Source organism: Aythya marila, assembly GCF_965140915.1.
Source record: "Aythya marila genome assembly, chromosome: 1".
Taxonomy (NCBI): domain Eukaryota; kingdom Metazoa; phylum Chordata; class Aves; order Anseriformes; family Anatidae; genus Aythya; species Aythya marila.
The window spans coordinates 171,372,072-171,378,071 of record NC_139042.1 but is presented as its reverse complement, the minus strand read 5'-3'; positions in this window follow the sequence as shown (position 1 = coordinate 171,378,071).

The window sequence follows — 6,000 nt, the reverse complement described above, 5'->3', positions numbered from 1 at the left end:
CATGGCTTTTGGACATGTGTATCCAAGGGGCTAAATTATCTCAAATTCTAGGTGACTTCAGGTACAGTTACGTAGCAGGAGTTTGGATCTGAGCACTACATGTGATGCTTTTGCATCCCAAGAATTGAACTGATCTGTGCTGTATCTTTAAAAACCAAACCAAGTCTGAAGGAATCACTCCGGCTGGGCTTGTCTGATGTGGATAGCTTTTTATTGTCTCAGACCTATCTCCACACAGTGAGCAGAACACGAACAGCACACACTGAAGGACAGTTCGGAGCTGCCTGTGATTCTATTATAGGTCTCAGACATCAGAGGGTGCAGGGCTGTGTCTGGGTGCAAGTATGGACTGAGGGTACGGACCCTTTCCATCCTCGGAGAATCCACTCCTTCCGTGAATGCCTGGACCAGTGTTTGACCACCCTTGTGGTAATTCATGCCACACAGGAATTTTTTCATTCAATTCAAGTTTCAAGATGTTCTTCCCTGAATATGCAATAAAATATGGGTGGGGGTGGGTGGGGGGAAGGAACTAAGAAAAACAATTGTTATTAAAAATCAGGTTTTCTAAGCAAAAAAAAAAAAGAGATACAGTTTATTACTTTTTTATGTAAACATATTACTTTACCAATGTGAAACAAATTATTTTAATTTAATTGCAATAACATTTTAATCTACTTATTGTTTTGGAATTTGTATTTACAATTGTAAGCTTTCAATTCAAAAGCCCGGCACTTGGCTTGTTTTGTTTTCAATGCACTGTCTCACATGATTGTCACTCAGTAAGGTTTATTACTCAATTCTAAATGTTTTCCTTTCGCAAAGGCTCACTGGTGGTAGAGGTATTTATGTAACCCAGGCAATTTGGAACTTACTTGGGGTCTGCAGTAAAATGCTCAGCCAAATGGTTTTGATAGTAAAAGGAACCTCTTTTTTTTTTTTTTTTTTAATGGGTAGATCACAATGGTGGCTGAGAAATCTTTGTTGCTCCCTTTTCTCCCATCAGCAACACTCATATCCAGGCTGAATAAATCCTTCGACGGCATTCTTTGCGTGTGGCTGTTTGATGTGCTTCCAGCAGCTTCAAACACAGGAGGCATCCAAACTGTAAAGAGCCAAAACGGCCGAAACTCCACCGTGGCAGGAGCCTTGAACAGCAGTGGGGCAGGCTGTCAGCGCCTTGCAGGACCGAAGATGCTCACCCAGCAGGCAAGGAGGCAGCTGAATCCCTCTGCTCTTTCGTGACGTGGCAGTGCTGGGAGTGCCTTTCTTAGCGCGGACTTTATTAAGCCACTCCAAACCAACAAGCCAAGCTCCCCACCAGCATTCGACCACTGCGCCAAGAGGAAAATAATGAGGTTAAAAGCACTGCACAGCAGAAACATATGGGACTACAAAGAGGTTGGGATTGCCAGAGAGTCCAGCACGGTCATATCAGGGTGCTAGGGATGGTACTACTGCTACTGCAGTGCTTGTTGAGGCTGGTGGAGGCAATATGTGGCTGGTGGCTGTGAGCACCTTCCTTGGACAGAAAGCGATACCTCTGATAAGCTTTGGCCACTTCTGAGTGTCGCAGGAGCCTGGGGAGCCCAGCTTTCTCCTTTGCTTGGTCTTCTAACTTCAGAGCTTGGCCTTCCTTTTTAGTTGCCTTCTGTGTTTATAACGGGCCAAACTGCCCGCATACTGGGTGAGGATGCTTCTGAGTGGAGCGATTTAGGGGTTTTGAATAAAGCAGCTCTTGTTAAAAATGCTGATTTGTCAAAGACAACTTTTTATTTCCCATAAGAACGTGGGCATTTTTTTATTTGATTTGATAAAAGTGTTTATAGGAAGCATTTCTTCATACCCAGAAGACTAAAAGCAGACCCTCGCCAAGGACCAGAGTATTTGAGGATGAGTGAAGAGAGTCATTGTTTCTTGCTGTTCGTCCCAGACTCTTTCTTCATTTCTCATGCCTGCATAATGGGAAGTGCATGAGGTTTGCTACTGCCCCTGCTGAACTGTGGTGCGGATAGTCTTTGTCTTCCTCAGCTAGCATTCTGTCACCTTTCAAGAGGGAAAAATTCATTTTAAAAACAAAGATCCCAAGTAAGAAACCTCAAATAATTGTAGGAAACCACCACAGAGGTATACAATATCCAGCTGAAGACCTTGTTGAAAACCGAACAGATTATGCTTCTTATATGTGGTTAAACTGTGCCATTAATGTTAAAAACTGTTCAAAGCACAAAATAAATTCTGATTTTTTTTTTTCTGTCAAAGTTTGTGGTTCGATGTTCACACATTCTAGGCTCCAGTTAAATGATTTACTGTACAATTTAATGTCTTTCAGCTGTCACTCGCATAAAAGAGATCCCTTGAATGATCTGCCAGCAAATGAAGGCAACACTTGTCCAGGGTGGAGGTTAGCCAGGCCTGGAAAACCCAACTTGCCAAGATATGCAGGAGCAATCACGTCAGCCACCGTGACCCATACGTGGAACCCAGAAAACATACACGGTGGTACGCAGCCACGCGGCTGTGATCAGATCTGCAAAAACACTTCATTTAAAATACACTGAGCCTTTCACTCAGTCTTTGCAGTGGTTCATACTGTAGGCATGCTGCTATTCTTTGTCCTTCTTTTGAACTTTTCTCTGTTCCTGAGCTTCAGATGGTGTGATTTTTTGAAGTTTTCCTCAAAACTTCTTCACAAAGGCTTTTTAAAATCCCAATTCTCACATACCAGCATATGGAGGAGAAACAGTTACCATGGGACTGTGAAAAACATACCTCAGGAGCTTGGGAGCAAGAGAGGAAATAAAAAAGCCACAGCTCGTCAGAAATTACACATTCTGTTGTTTGGCACAGCTTTGGGTTCGTGGCTTTGCCACTAGCTGGGGTGCTGCTGTGCCTCTCGTGCACAGGGCATGGGGGCACGAGCAGCACCCAGCGGTGACCCCAGCCCCTGACCTGCTCCATCCACCTCTGGGACGGGGAGCAACACTGCCCTGACATGCTCTGCAGGACAGAGGGAGGAGAACGAGGAAGCCATCTGAAACCAAAGAGTACACCTGGATTGGGATTTGGCCCTAGTTCTGGGGTCATTAACCATTTAGTATGTTCTGCATGGGTGATGCAGAATCTGCCCCAGGTAAAACCTAATGGTTACTGAATTCACAGTGAAACGTGTACCCTGGATCCAGTGTGAAATTTCTTTAGGTTCAATCTTTCAGCCCACAGGATGCTTTTGTAAAAGGGAGTTGATCTTGTGAGTAGCCAAGGAGTGTGGCTGAAATACCTGTTAAGGATCTCCCCCTTTTTGCTGATCTGCTGTAAGGCTGGTTGAGGGTGCTTACCTGGCAGAAAACTGCTTTTTCTTGTGAGGATGGGCTGTGGGGTGGAGGAGAGACCCCTCTTCTAGCAGCAGGGAGTTATATGGCCGGCTCTGCTGGTCCTGTTGAATTGTGTTCAGAGTCTGTCAGTCTGACACGCTTCCCCATGATTCTGAATAGCTCTTGCTGCTTTCTTCTCAATTCTCATAAATTTTCCAGGATCTCTTTTGAAATATGGGTACTGGAAGCAGATTTTTTTTTTTTTTTTTTTTTTTTTTTTTTTTCCCTGGGACTAGCGCAACACCTCCTTAATAACAACATCTGGTTAGGATCTTTAATCCTGTCTGTCACAGAAAATTACATCAGCATAGCTGTAAGGTCCTCTCTTGCCCTTTCATGTGAGCGATGATTCAGTACGGTATGAAAAAGAAGAGAGCCACTGTCAGATCTTCACTGCTCCTGCTTTGATGGGTAGCTCAGCTGGGAGAGCTCTATTAAGCTGGGGAAAGCAGGCAGGATCGCATAGCTCAAGGATCTGGGATGAGCTCAAGGGCAGTGGCCAACACAGCAGTCCCAGAACGGCTTGCAAGTCAAACAAACACTCATGCATGCAGCAGAAGTCACTTCTAGGCTCCAAACACATCCCATAAAAGAGCCAAATCAGGTTTGTGCTGTGCAGCTCTGCTGCCAGATTCAAAGCAACGAGGCAGCAGCTGTATAGCTGCACTTTGGCTTCCCAGCAAAATTGAAGTAACACTGTTGTATCATCTTTTTATAAGAGGAGAAAGCCTCAGTGGAGTGTTACACAGCGGATAGGAAGGCGCCATTAATAACAGATAAGGTTATAATTAATATATATAATTAGATTGCAAGGTTTTGAAAGGTCCCCCTCCTTCCTCTTTTTCAAGGGGACATTGAAAGTTGTCTTTTAGGGACCTTGCTTGTTGAACTAAGACAGACGGATAATACGTACCTCCCAGTTAGCCACTTTTTCCTTGTAATTATTCTCTATTTTCTGGGATGCTGGAGGGGACACATACAAAAATTTATTTATTTATTTATTTATTTTTCTTTTTTTTTCTTTTTTTTTTTTTTCCCTAGGAGAGGAAGCAGAGTTAAACAGAAATGTGGGGTTTTGCATTCCTCTTTCCATCAAGATGTGGCATGCAGCAGGTCCTTTCCTTTTATCTTAAACTCTTCCAGAACAACCTGTACAATGGATCTGAGAGTACTGCAGCATAGCCGGAGCTGTTACATGAGGACACATCAAATCCACTTAAAAAGTGAAGAGGGATCTAAATATTTAACTACCCTCCTGTCTCTTTTCAGGTACTTTCTGCACTCAGCAGCTCAGCCGTTTGATTTAGGTGTTTGTGCTACTCATTTGCTTCAGAGAAGGCTGCTCTCCCTCAAGCAGAACAGACTCGTCTGAGCGATCAAAACCTATTGCAGTCAAAATACGAACCAACAAACTGTTTTCTTATTGTCCCCTAAATCCCCAAGGAAACGCCACATTCAAGGCACTCTGCTGGCCACATGGTTGCTGCTCTCTTTGCTTGTGGGTGGTCCATGAGGTGCTCAAAGCCGCTGCAGTACCATGGTACTGCTGGGGAAAAGTGCAGTCAAACGCAGTGTTACTGCCGTACTGAGAGGCTTCTCCTAACAGGCAGGAGGGGGGACTTCTGAGCATATGCAGTTCTGGTGGATTTCCTGTTACTTGGGGTCAATCTGACTTTTGTTCCTGTTATTTACTTGAAGTTACTGAGATTTAACTCAACAACAACAACAAAAAATGTAGTAGTAGAGGGAGAAAACCTAAATCAAATGCTTGCTATTAATAAATCATGCATTGTGAAGATGTTCAGGCAGAGCTACAGAGGCCCACAGGGTTTATGGTGATCCCAGTTTCAGCTCTTTGGTGGCAACAGAGCTGCGTTTGCTTCCAGAGCATCAGTGCACCCACCTCACCTGGGAGCGCTGTGGGACTCCACAGGGCGCTGGGAAGTTCTTGCTCCCACTGATCTTAAAGAAACCCAGGAAAGGAAAAACAACAACAACAACAACAAAAAACAACAACCACCTGGAAAACCCTCACACCATATTGCCAGATGAATCATTAAATCAGTTTAGCCGATGGTATCTGAAACATTGATAATTTTGAAGGGGAGAAAGTGTCAAACTAGGTCAGCATTTCCACTGTATTTCCAACACAGTACAAGCTGGCCTCTCTGTTCAGGGATAAGATCCTCCAAGGATACACCAGGAAAGCAAGTGTTAGAAGGGATTTATAAGAATGTTTTTCATAAGCATCTAAACTGCCCATGAGCTTGGCCAGACATGGTATGCGTGTTAAACCCTGTGAAACATTCACATTTCCATGGAAAGATTTGTGCAACAAGGCTGTTCCTGTCTTCTGATGGGTTATCTGGAAAGGAATTAAGATACACTTTCTGCAATTAGTATAAATAACAGAATACGTTGCTTTAATTCAAAAGATAGAGTGCTTTAAAAAAACTGTAAAAACTTTAAATTGTGATGCCTCATTTGAATTAATATAAAGTGGATGTTGTGAACTACGGAAAGTCACAGGTAAGCAGTAAATCTGCTCAGCTCTGCCAGCAAGCCTTTTCCAAACCCCGCTGTTCCCCTGCCCTGCTGCTCTCTGTGCCTCAGAAAGCAACCTGAG